This window comes from Triticum urartu, chromosome 3, assembly GCF_003073215.2.
Source record: "Triticum urartu cultivar G1812 chromosome 3, Tu2.1, whole genome shotgun sequence".
Taxonomy (NCBI): Eukaryota; Viridiplantae; Streptophyta; class Magnoliopsida; order Poales; family Poaceae; genus Triticum; species Triticum urartu.
In genome coordinates, this window is record NC_053024.1 from 179,909,627 (window position 1) to 179,923,436 (window position 13,810).

At 43.4% G+C, this 13,810-nt stretch overlaps 1 non-coding gene across 1 annotated transcript; it reads left to right on the forward strand.

The window, feature by feature from the left end:
- Positions 1–804: 804 nt before the first annotated feature.
- Positions 805–908, forward strand: LOC125549645. Its single transcript, XR_007301420.1, has one exon. It is a non-coding gene; the product is annotated as a small nucleolar RNA R71 (small nucleolar RNA).
- The last annotated feature ends 12,902 nt before the right edge of the window (positions 909–13,810 follow it).

The following is a 13,810-nucleotide window of genomic DNA, read 5'->3' on the forward strand; positions in this document are numbered from 1 at the left end:
ATCACATAAGCATATCTATTGAGCATATGATAAATAGATATCATCAACAAATTGCATGGTGCATAGGCAGTATCCATGATATGGCATATCTTTTTGAGAAAGTAGCGATCATACCTGAGATAGTTAGGAAGAAGCTTCAGGACTACCTCAATTGAAGATACCAAGTGAGGTGTGGTAGTAGAAATTTCCACCGGACTCGTGGCAACAAGTGAAATAGTGGAGCTTGGCTCCTTGACATCTGAATCCACCTCACCATAATCAACCATGAAGCTCTCCATCTCAGGCTCAAGTGTTGAGGAATCAATGCGGCTAACATCATCGAAGGCGAACTTTTCCATATCTGGCTCTAGCAGCACATGATCAATATCAACTAAAGGTGTCTCCTCAATATCAAAAGTAACTAACTGTAGCTCTGATTCATCCACCGAAGAATCATCACAATGCAAAACTGAATCTAGAATGCTAGTATCCATATGATCTGAAGTGTGTGTGTCAACTAGGATGGTGTCATCATCATCAAAGATAATCCATGAAAGCTCAATCTTGTCACACGGAGAAACTGGTTCCGGCTTTTGTGTAAGAGATTCTTGCTGAGATGAAGTGATTTGTTGCAAGCAAACCAATGAATCAGACGTGGGCTTCTTATTCTACCACTGAAGTTGGTGGAAAGCTATGCTCTCAATCAGCAGAAAATCATCATCAAGTGTCTTGTTTGTAATAGCTCCACCCGCTGCCATATCAATGTAATCGCGAGTGTCCGAAGTCAATCCTCTATAGAATATCTGCAGCTCTAACCATCTCTCGATCCCATGATTAGGACATCTCCTGAACAAGGCATTGTACCTCTCCCAAGCATCATACAAACTCTCGCCTTCACGCTGAACAAAGTTGAAGATATCATCTCGAATCACGGACTGCTTGTGTAGTGGGAAATATTTATCCAAGAATGCTTGTGATATCTCAATCCAACTGTATGACCTTGATGGCAAGGATCGGTACCAAGCACGAGCATCATCACAGAGAGAGAATGTAAACAACCTGCACATGATTGCATCTTGAGGAACTCCGTGGTACTTGACTGTATCTGAATACTCCATGACTCGGTGTAAGTGCTCATAGGGATCCTCAGTAGGCCGTCCTCCAAACTGACATTGTTGAACCAAAGCAATAAGACTAGGTTTCAGCTTGAAGTTCTCTGCCTCAATAGTTGGCCAAACTGGTCCTGTGATATAGCATTGACTTTTGGGCATCCAAAGATCACGAAGCAATGCCATCTTAACCGAGTGTAACTATAGAACAACCTGCAAAGATTTATGATTTCCTACACACGCTCATAAACAGCACTAGTCAGAAGATTAGTATCATCATAAGCCGAAGCAACACCAAGGAAAAAAAGAAACACCGAAAAAGAAATACAGAGTGAATTAAACGATGAAATAAACTAAACCTAGTCTATAGCCTAACACAGTCGCTCGACGCTAGTCCCCGGCAACGGCGCCAAAATGATCAATTGTAAGTACAGTGGGGTTTTACGCCCAAAGTGCAAGTGGCGTGTTCTCCACAGGGACTAGGCAATCAGCGGCTACGCGCGACTAAAGCTAGGTAAGACAATTCAAGTGATGATGCAGGGAAATAAACCTATACTATCTCAGATTATCGCCAAAGAAAATGCCGATAAGAAAAAGTAAATTCAGATTTTACTAAGTTACTTTTTGGTATTTTCGTAATGCTTGAGAAGTTAAAATACTAATATGAGCATACATCAATGACAAGAGAAGATAAAGGACATGAACATAACATGACAAGGACACGCATATAACTATCAAACATGAACAGAGGGATGAAGCAAGCTTGTAGGACAGAATATATGCATCACATCACAAACAACACAGACATATATGTATATATCACAGGACACCACATACATATGAAGATTGCTATTTCACTAAACAGAGTATGACAGGTCAAATACTTCTCAAAGTGATAAGGTATCAACTAGTTAGGACATACTAATCAAGCATTTATATTGAACTTTGAAACTGAACCAAACAGTAGGATATTACACTTATCAAAACTGAACATTACATAGTACTGATTATTACACTTCTGAAGGTTACAGAAATTTGAGAGAGAGAGAGAGCAGCAAGGTTGGGAAAGGAGCAGCAGTAGGGGGCGTGAGGAGAGAAGCAGCAACAGTTTTCTGGTTCAGAAAAGAAGACAGCAGCAAGAGGCGTGGGCAAGAAGAGAGCAGCAGAAGCAAGTTGAGGACAGCAGCAGCAAGGCAGAGAAAAGAGAGAGCAGCAACAGATCACGGGAAAAGGAGTAGCAGGAGGAGTGGAGATCAGCAAGGGGGCGCAGTAGGAGACGAGCAGCAGCAAAGGGATTGAAGGAGGAGAAGAGAGGTGGAGGAGCAGCGAGGGGAAGAAGAAGGGTAGCAGCGAAGCAGGGGAAGAAGAAGGAAGCAGCAGAAGGCAAGGTCGCGCGGGGCACCAGACCCCTGGTCTGGTAGGGCGCGCGAGCAATGATGGTGAAGGGGTGGCGCTGATGGATGGTGCAGCGGCGCGAGGTAGTGATGGAGTGGATGGGTGGTGGTGTATGGAGGTGCTGGTGGACGGAGGGCGCGGTGGCGCGCCGCCACGCCGGCCTGGCCACGGCGACGGCCAGAGGTGGAGAAGAAGGTTGGGGGAGAGGGAGATGGAGATGCCAGGCTCGATTTGGGAATGGATGCATCTAGGGATTTTGATCCCCATCTGATCTGCCACTTTTATGATTTGGCCCTCCTCTTCTATTCATTTCTTCCCAAGAAGATCCCCTTCTTCTTTTAGTTTGCTCCCCCGGATACTTCTTTTCTTCTCACTGAAGTCCTTGACGTATTTCTTTCATGCCCTTCTCTCGTCTGGTTAGCCATATATTCGGAATCTTTACGATTATAGTGCCTTTGCGCACTTTTCTGCAAAAGAAACAAGTGACAAGTAAATGAACCCTTTATATGATTCTCATTAAAATATGCGGTAATTCATAGCAAGAATTGATTGTCAGATCACAACAGATGCTATATTTGGGTGTCAAATTATATATATATATGAAATGTGCTTATCAAATACTAAAACTATATAATATGAAAATACGTTTCATGGTGCACCTGATAATATTGATGTCATATTGTGAATGTTTATATTTTTTCAATATAAAGTTAGTCAAACTCTATAAAGCTTGACTTTGACCAAACCCTATATGCGGACTAAAAAGAAATGGAGGGAGTACAGTACCAAGTTGTTACCTAGCTCCAAGTGTGGTGGTTTTGGGTACGGTACCGCCCTTTTCCTTTTCAAGTAGTGAAGCATAACACTTGATTAAGTAGCCGGATGGTGTGCTAAATGTAGGTGTCCGACTGTTTGAAAGAATAATTGAGGTGTGCCCGGTCCGTGCCTGCATTTAGGGGTCCAACTTACCATGTTCCGGCAGTAGTAACTAGAGTATACTAGTCCCTGCGTACTCCCTCTGTTTTTATTTACTCCGCATTTTAGTTTTGCTCAAAGTCCAACTTTGTAGACTTTGACAAATTTCATAGATAGAAATAGTAACATATACAATAACAAATCAATATCATTAGATTCATTATTGAATATACTTTCACATCATATATATTTGCTATTGTAAATGTTCATATTTCTACTCTTACTAGCAAGATGCCTGTGCGTTGCACGTAACATCAAGATGCATTTGTATGACTAGTTTATGTGCTATTGTAAATGTTCATATTTCTACTCTTACTAGCCAGGATTAACGAGGGAAGGCCTTATTTGCAATTGTGGAGAGGTGTGTGGGTACATTTTTGCAAAATTGTCATAGTTTCCTTCCTATCCGTCACATATAAATCGAAGGGCCTATATTGTAGGATGGCCGACACACCATCATCACCAACTCTGTTTTTTGTAAGAGTCCGTCTGAATTATATCTGACGGATAGGAAGGAAACTATGGCAATTTTGCAAAAAGATACCCACACCCCTCTCCACATTTGCAAATAAGGCCTTCCCTCATTCATCATTTTCTCCCACAAGATAAACTACTTATACAAATGCATCTTGATGTTCCGTGCAACACACGGGCATCTTGCTAGTGTACATAAAAAGCAGAGTTGGTGATGATGGTGTGCCTGCCATCCTGCAATATAGGCCATCCGATCTATATCTAATGGATAGGAAGGAAACTATGACAATTTACCCGCACTCCTATCTACATTTGCAGATAAGGCCTTCCCTCGCTCATCCTTTTCTCCCACAAGATCTTGATGTTCCATGCAATGCACGGGCATCTTGCTAGTTTTCTATAAACTAGGTCAAATTTTATGAAGTTTGACTTCAGTTAAACCTAATATGCAGAGTAAATAAAAACAGAGGGAGTATTTTACTCCGTGACCAAGACGGAAGGGAAAACAAGACAACTTATTGTTTATTTCAGCCATTCAAGTATAATCATGCGGCGTTGCTTATTTCTCATTCCTCTCCAACCCTCTTCTCCATCGATCATGCCGCCCTCCGGTCGAGTCCATCCTCCCGCATGTGTCATTTGAACATTCCGCCGAGTATCATTTGCATGTGGGCCTAGACCATGCTTGTATTCCACTGTTGTAATTTGTCCGACATGCATACAAACAAATGGTTCGTTTAAAGTTTCACTTTGCCTCCACTACGTGTCGCTTTCCCTCTTAGATTTGACATCCCATTCGGTTCATGCCCTGACACATCTTGATGAGATTGATTGATGTCGAGAGATCAATTGCGTGTCGTGCAAGGAGATAAAGTTTTGGTCTGTTTCTATGATAGAAATGACCCGTGGGGGAGGGGGGTTGTGGGGGTCAAAGGGAGTATATTGTACGTTCATAAGCGAAACGAATGTATTGTACCCACCCTAGTCCTCTTTCAATCGATCTCCGGATCCCGAGATGAAATCGAGAAAAAACGAGTGGGTATGTGTGATACCTAAGGTAGATTCAAAATTTTGAACCAGTGACCATAGCATCGGCAAATCATATATAAAGTGTATTCAATGTTCGTTTCGCTTTTGAACGTACAATATACTCCCTCCTATATTTTCTAGTTTACATATAAGTTTTATGTGCAGTCAAAGTATCTCTACTTTGATCAAACTTACAGAAAAAAGTATCAACATTCAACAACGCCCAATCAATATTGTTAGATTCATACATACTCCTAGATTTGTATTCAAACAGAGATGGTTTCCAATTTGTTTTCAACCACGTGAATGTGCTTGTTCTCGCGCATGCTCTTCCTACTAGGATTTTTCCACGTATAGCCAGTCCAATAATAACTTCTTTAAGCCCCCTTTCCAATAGTACTAGTGGAGTACTGACAACATGTGTAGTAGAGTATGCAGTGCTCATAGTACTCCCTCCTTCCATTTATACAGGGCCTAAGAGCAAGTCTAATAAGGCCTAGTCAGCAGGCTATAAGACTTGTCATGTCATTAAAATCCTACTTGGAGGAGTGAGAAGAGAGGAGAGAGAGTGAAGCGGGCTCTTATATTCTATAGCCCGGCTAAACACATAGATCAAGAAAAAATAGTATGCATGCAACTCTCTTCCAATCATATACCTTGCTCATGCAAATATTAAATGCTTAGAGCCAACCTAATAGCCATTCTAAGAGCCAACTTACATGGCACTTTTGCCTATGTGAAGGAGAGAGATGTGAAAAAGTAAGGGGAGTGAGCTCTCATGCAAGAGCCTAGCTATATACGCATTCCTAGGTAAATACAATAAATATGAAGAAAGAGATGGAGAGGAGATGGGAAAAAGTACTAATACAATAGCCAACCTTATATATTATTTTTTTGCGGGAAATAGCCAACCTTATAGCCCACACTATTGTATGAGTGCATATAGATGATGGCTATAGATGACATGGTAGCTCCTTATAGCCATCGGCTGGCTGTATTATTAACCATGATCTAATGCGTTTTTCAAAACCGCCTTTGACTATTGACAAGATTAATAGTACATGAGATGTATAATGTGAAAATTATATCATTATAAGCTCCTTTCAAATACGAATTTGACCGTATGCTTTGTGTAAGTTGCATGTCATATATTATTACTCTAACATTTGGTCAAAGTTAGCCTCGAAAAATGCATTAGGCCCTGTAGATGGAAGGAGGGAGTAGTAGTGGAAGTGGATCCTCTGACGTAGATATCCCTGCCTTACCCTCCCTTCGGGTCACTTACTGGCGGACCCCATGCCTGCTAGGCCCCGCATGTCAGTTACTTAATGGGTTCAGCCACATCAGGGGATCCTCATCCGTAGTATACTCCCTCTGTTTTTATTTACTTCGCATAAAACAGAGGGAGTGGTAGTATAAATGACGCGGGTGGGGGAGGGGGAGGGACGTCGGTTTGCTCTCAACTGCGGTCCCACAAGCAAGCGAAAATGCAAGACGAAGCGCATTCCATTCGGTGAATGACGTGGAGGGTCCAGCGTACCAGGGTGCAACGCGAACGCTACAAGAGCGATGTACAGTCAAAACCAATTGACCTGTCATCATCGGAACCACTATTCACACCAGAACTTTCGCTGCTCGGCCTATGCCAGCCACTGCCCCAAAACCACACCTCCTCTCCAGCCCATTCCCCCACCTTTTGATCCCCTAGCCCGCATCAACCGTCCCCTAATTCACTGGAAAGCCATGGTGCGCCACAAGATCACGTACTATAAGATGCTGATGCCGGAGCGCCGCACAGAAATCGCGGCGGCGGTTGGCACCACAGACCTCCGTTTCCAAGCTCTCTTTGCGGCGGGCTAATCCCCGCGTTCTCAGGAGCCAAGCTACAAGGAGGAGGAAGTTGATCCAATGTTCATGGCGGAGGTCACGATGCAGAAGGCCCCCGATGGGTATGAGACGATGGACGTCGACTTCGTGTCGGCGTCCGGGTCCCCCATGGTGCAGGTGGACCAGCGGTTCAACCTGGCGATACTAAAGGAAGACCGGGAGGTAGAGGCTCAACTCGATGCGGAGCGCGCTCATGCCGCTGCCATCGAGGCTCTCCTGCAGGCGGAACCGGATGTCGTGGATGTGAACAGGGCGCCGGAGGCTCAACTCGACGCGGAGCGCGCGGATGCCGCTGCCATCGAGGCCCTCCTGCAGGCGGAACCGGACGTCCTGGACTTGAACCGGGTGGTGGAGGCTCAACTTGACGCGGAGCACGCGGATGCCGCTACCATCGAGGCCCTCCTGCAGGCAAAACCGGACGTCCTGGACTTGAACCGGGCGGCGGAGGCTCAACTCGACGCGAAGCGTGCGGATGTCGCTGCCTTCGAGGCCCTCCTGCATGCGGAACAGGACGTCCTCGACTTGAACCGGGCGGTGCTCTCGTCCGTGCAGAGAGCCCCCACGCTCTGTGTGAACGAGTAGATGGAGGCCGAGGACAAACACGGTGCGGAGACACACGTCGGCAGCTACGGCTGGTTCGCGCCGGCAGCCATAGACGACGAGGTCGTCTCGTTCCGCGAGAAGTGATAGTTTTTCTTTATGTTGTTGTTTTTAGGGATCTTTTGCTGTGTAAAAACATATATTGTTATGCAAGTCGCCTGACTTTCATCATTTGGGCCAGTCTACCATTTCAAGCGGTTGGATGAATATCCTACGTCTCGTAACCCTTCTTCCTCACCTCTTCTTCTTCCCCAACAGACCACCGCACGGGCCGTACGGATCCACACCAACATGCTGTTGGATAAACATAATGTATGAACAAAAATTATCTGTCAGCGGTAGCACATGTCAGTGAGGGCGCATTCCCTTGGTTGGGTTTGTGGCGTGCAGGAGTGACTGTGTGAGGGTGAGGTGCAACCGCGGCGTGCAGGAGCGACCGTGTGAGGGTGCGGTGCGACCGCGACAGCCGTGTGCAAGTGTACCTCCTTTTCATTTTGAAAACTTTAGGCAAGCTTGGCAAAAATGTGTGGCGAAGTATGGCAATGCACGGCCTAGACCCAAACAGGATAAGTACGTACGTACTAGGAGTACTAGTGTTAAAAAAGAAAGGTGGGGTTTTCCTTCGCGGGATTAATTGATACAAATCCTCGTTTGACGTGTCAATTAATGCGTATTTTTTCTCCAAAGCCCAAATAGCTAACCATCTCGATCATCATCGCTTGATTAATGCAGCGCCATGCAAACAAACCTTCTCACTTCCGCATGCATGAAAGGGTATATTAATGTCCTTGGTTGCTAATACGAGGCAAAGCCCATCAATTTTGCCTCGATTAGTGTTAGTGGTATTTTGCAAATTGTAATTTTGATATACTGGCCTTGTGTAAAAAAATGGAGGTAATAACTATTTGACTTCCTTCCCCATTGCGGTGGCGTCGACGATATCTCGAACGTTGTGGTTTGGCGAAGTGCGTTCGACGGGGAACACCATTGAGGGAGACCACGGTAAGTCGTTTACAAGTGCCGCCTACAAGCCGAGACAACCACCTTATTTGCATCCAGGAAGTCTGTTGAACCAAAGGACGCGTAAATATACTAGTACTACTAGTACACAATAGCGTCGTCCGTCCAGCTGTGCAGTGAGGTGGTTTCTCTAAGAAGACGATGGAGAAGTGGAGTCAGTGAAGAGTGAAATGATGGTTGCTTCATCCGTGCTTTGTGATTTGACGCCTCACTGCTTTGTGATTTGTGATAGAAGGGACAGGGAAGTAGACTCTGTGCTCTATACTGTACATGTGTCCAAGCAAGGGAGAAAGAGGAGAGAAGTTGCATTTTTCTATTCCTTCAATCAATCAATCAGGGAGCTTCGATTCCATCTTTTTGGCTTTGGCAGCACCGTCCACAATGGTTCCCATCGATGACAAAATCTATTTTCACATTTGGCTACACATTGTGGATGCCCTTAACCATACCACTTGGTTTTGCCCCTGTGTGCTATCCATTTCTGCCCCTAACTGGATGCCACTACTCAAATTTGCCCCTAATGTCAATGTGTGCTCAAATTTGCCCCTCTGCCGTTAGTTGCCCTTATAGAAATGCCCTTCTGCGCCGTTATCGTTTGGTCAAAAAATAGCAAAAAAAGTCAAAAACATCTAAAATTTTGTGCGATCGAAGGTACTCAGGTTCGCAAGGTGCGTGCAAATTTTCATGTTGTTTGGACATTTTAGGAGCTCGTGGCGAAGGAAAAATAGTAAATATGTACGCGTGTGAACCGTAAATTCAAAAAAATAGCAAAAAAATTCAAAAAAATATGAATTCTTTTGGCATCCAAGATGCTTAGGTGTGGAAGGTGTGTGCAAAATTTGTTGTGTTTGGACATTGTAGGAGCTCGTGGAGAAAAAAACAAAATTTGTCTCAGAAAAAACTTGTAAAAAATACACTATTTTGGTTTTTTTTGCGAGAGCTCCTCGCATGTCATTTGATAACAAAATTTTGCACACGCCTTGTGCACCCGAGCATCTTGGATGCCAAAAAATTTCATATGTTTTTGAATTTTCTTGCTTTTTTGAATTTACTATTCAAAGATGTACAGATTTATTGTTTTCCTTTGCCACGAGCTCCTGGTATGTCTAAATAGCACGAAAATTTGCACGCACCTTGCGTAGATGAGTAGCTTCAATCCCACAAAATTTCAGATTTTTTTGATTTTTTTACTATTTTTCGAGATGGTCGAAGTTGTTTGACCGGACGGTAACGGCGCAGAAGGGCATTTCTATAAGGGCAACTAATGGCAGAGGGGCAAATTTGAGCACACATTGAAATTAGGGGCAAATTTGAGTAGTGGGTTCCAGTTAGGGGCAGAAATGGAATTGTCCCATTATATTGATCTAAAAAATTATAGAATCAAGATTAGTAAAAAGGAGGTGATTTTGCTGCGCGGATGGCGGGGGAGATTTCTTATTTTTAGAGGACATTGGCCTGGCGGTTTGCTAACATGTGGTCCCATGTGTCAGTGCTTTACCAAGCCGATGTGCGTCCCACATGAGGTAGAACAACGGCAGAAGCAACACGTGGTTAACTTTAAGAAGATGAGGGAGAAGCGGATTCAGCAACGAGTGAAATGATGGTTGCTTCGTCCCTCCAACTTCTTTTTTTACTAGCATTATTATTACTTCGTCCCTCCAACTTAACTACGGGGAAGGTGCAGCTTTATGATTTGACGCCTCATTGCTCATTACTATGCCGGCGCCAAGACTGGGCTGCTGCTCTGCACTGTATTTCGGTATGGCACGTGGACCCGGTAGCTTGATGTCCCACATGTTGGCGAAAGGGACTAGAACATTTATGAAAGCGAGCGCTCCACTCTTATGACGGAGGAGTACACGACACGGCGGCCTAGTGAACTGTCACTTGTACTGTATAGTACTATAGTTTTGTTGTCTCGCACGATCCATCAATACAAACCCGATTAAACAAGAAAGGGCAGGATTTTTCTCATGCGGTAGATGATACTGACCATACATTTCAGAGGCAATTTTAATGTATGCAAATTAAATAATTAAGTAACAATATGATATCTAGTAAAACTAAAAACACATATGATTTATTGTGTTAGAGTGTAGTAGTAGTGATGTATTGCATAGTTGTTAGATGTAACATGCGAGAAAGTGTAGAGATGTAGTTTTGGAGGGTCTGCAGAGAGAAAGCATAATACGGTCACCAAACTTCAGAATACGCTCATTATGGTCGCTATATACATTTTGCGGTGATTATACGGTCACTTGCTCACCGTTCAGCATTGGATTGCACTCTGTTGACCGACCAAATAGTCTGTGTGGCACCATATTGACTAGTTAAATTGACCATGTTCCTTGTGGGTCCCACCTTTCAGTTCGCATAGGAAAAAGGTCAGATAAACACAAAATTACGCATGTGCGACAAGACTCCAACCGTGCGCAGGAATCACCTGGTTGTGTATGTGTCTATCAGGGCCTGATGTGTGCGCATGCACATGTAGGTTGAGCACTTGAGTGTGGGAGTGTGTGTTGGTCATGTGGTGTGTGCATGTGAGTGTTGTGTGTGTGCGTGGCTGCATGTGTACGTGTGAGTGTTGCGTGAGTGCATGGCTGCATGTGTTCGTGTGAGTGTTGTGTGCATACAGTTCGTGTGCATGCGTGCGTGTGTGTATAATCACCACACCAACTCTTGTGTGTTAAAACAGACGGCTCGGCATACCAATACAAGGCCACCTTGTCCACTGTGCCCGTGGTCATGACTTCGAACCACCATTCAATATTTTTTGTCGTTTGTTTTCATTCTTACTAGCAAGATGCATGTGCGTTGCGCATAACATCAAGATGCATTTGTATGACTAGTTTATCTTTTAAGAGAAAAGGATGGACGAGGGAAGGCCTTATTTGCAAATGTGGAGAGGTGTGTGGGTACCTTTTTGCAAAATTGCCATAGTTTCCTTCATATCCATTAGATATAAATCGGACGGCCTATATTGTAGGATGGCAGGCACACCATCATCACCAACTCTGTTTTTATAAGAGTGTGGTTATAAGAGTGTAGGTGTAGATGTAGAGTAGATACAAACCGACAGGTGGGCTCAATGGTAGTGAGATAATGTGATGCAACACTAGAGGTGCCATGTGGAGTGTTTAACAGGTAAAATAGTCGTGTCTTGAGCAAATATAGAGCTATACGGTGAGCCCATGACTATATAATAACCACAAAACGTAAATGCTTACTGTAATGAGTGGATTCTGAAGTCCAATGTACGTATCATGCTTTCGCTTCAAATACAATGATCGTCACTGTATATATCGCGAGAGAAAGATTAAACAAGCGTGAATGTGTTGGGGGCTTACTTTTAGAGGACCTAGAGATAGTTTGTGTGCGTATGTGAAAGGGGCCTAAAGGGGGTGTATGCGATGGAGAGAGAGATGCTCTTCGTTTCTCTTTATTATGACTAACTTTATATATAGTATAAAAATATAAAAATTCACAGTGCGGAATAAATATCATTCTGGGCACCATGCAATGCAAATTAACGTTCATACTCCTCCATATAACTTTGTAATGTTGTATATATTTAGAAATTCTGAAAAAAAATGGCCACACTTTATTCAAAAGGAATGTTGTATGTGAAATAAACGTGAAGAGAGGGCTTTTTATATCAATGGGGTACGTGATGTAACATATGCGAATGTGTAGTTGATGTATTTGGCAAGGCCTAGAGAGGTATGTGTGTGTATTACGCATACGAGAGAGGCATGGATAGAGGGGCCGACGGGGGGAGGGGACGTGGGAGAGATAGCACGAGAAATGAGAGAGGTCTAGAGAGAGAGACGAATATGATGTCACAGCGAGAGATTCCCTTGAGTATGTATATGCAAGGGTGGCGATAGAGGCACCAGGAGAATTTTTTGTGTGGTGTCTGTTTTGGTATGTGTGGGTGTGAGAAGATAACGAGACCTGGGGGCAGAGGGTGTGTTACCATGTGAGGTCCGGTGGGTTGAGGTGAGACCCTTGGTTCGGTTCCGTCCTGCGCCACATTGGTCGGCCCGTGACGCATTTAGGAAGACACATGGATGACTAGTCGTACAAGACAAAGATAGCAGAATTTTGAAGGACTCTGTGTCCACTAACAAAGCCGGCTAGGATTTGTAACCCTAGGTTCTCGGACTAAGGTAACCCCTTATCTCTGATATTACTATTCATCCAACCTAACTTTAAGGGGCATCCTACAGAATGCCCTGCTAGAATCATACTCGTCGATTAGGAAGAGAGGTGTGAGACAATGCGTGAGAGACAGGCCTAAAGATAATGTGCATATAGGAGACACGTAGGCAGGTCTATGTATATAGAAAGGGTTGATGGGGATTGTGCGTGTGTATGCTTGTGAGAGGAAGAGTGCTTATGATAAAGGTTAGTGAAAACAGTCGTAAATGGTTACGAGAGGGAGGGAGGGTTATATCGAGAGCATGTCTGCGAGAAAGACACCTCGAGAGAGAGTGTGTGAGCATGTGTGAGAGACCACCATTGGAGAGTGAAACTACACGTAAAATACTGATGTACACATTGATTAAAGATATAAATTGTATCCAAATATTAGGATGGGATCATGATACGTGTAAGGAATGGTCATTGATCCATCAGATATCTAGATTCTATCGAATTTGAGCATGTCTATGTTATTATTCGACATAATTGATACACATAATTAGTATTTGTGAACTCCAGACAATGCATCGCTTTATCAATCGAATATAAATGTGAGTATAGTTCATATTGTGTGTGTAAAGCACATTATACATACAAAAGTTACACAATGAACATTATAAATAGCTAGCTATGAACTAGCATACATTTGAATTCAACTTAAGGTGGTTTAAAAAAATCGAATTCAACATAAAGTCCATTCAATTATTTGAATTCGATATCATGGCATTTGTAAATCATACCTAAATTATGGGGGCACCAATCTTTGCTCTGATTTTGTACATAATAGCATGTATAGTCGTGTACAAAATAGATTCAAATTTAGCTCCTCCATTCCAAAATAATCATGGTTATAGGATTTTCAAGTGTCAAAATTTCAAAAAGAAGCGGATAATTTAATGAGGTTTTCAAACATACAAGGTCAAATTTAATGTTGTCTATTTAGGTCAATCCTCAAAGTTCAAGAGTACTCTAAACGTGAATGCTTCTGTTTCAAAATTTTGAACGAAGCGCCAAAAGAGCCTCTACTCTCCTGAAACCGCGTGAGACCAATGTTTGCTAGTAGAAGGAAATTACTTTTCTAACTCCACCCGGTGAAACCTACCGGCCCGACGTCCAAAGGACTAAACCGGGGTAGG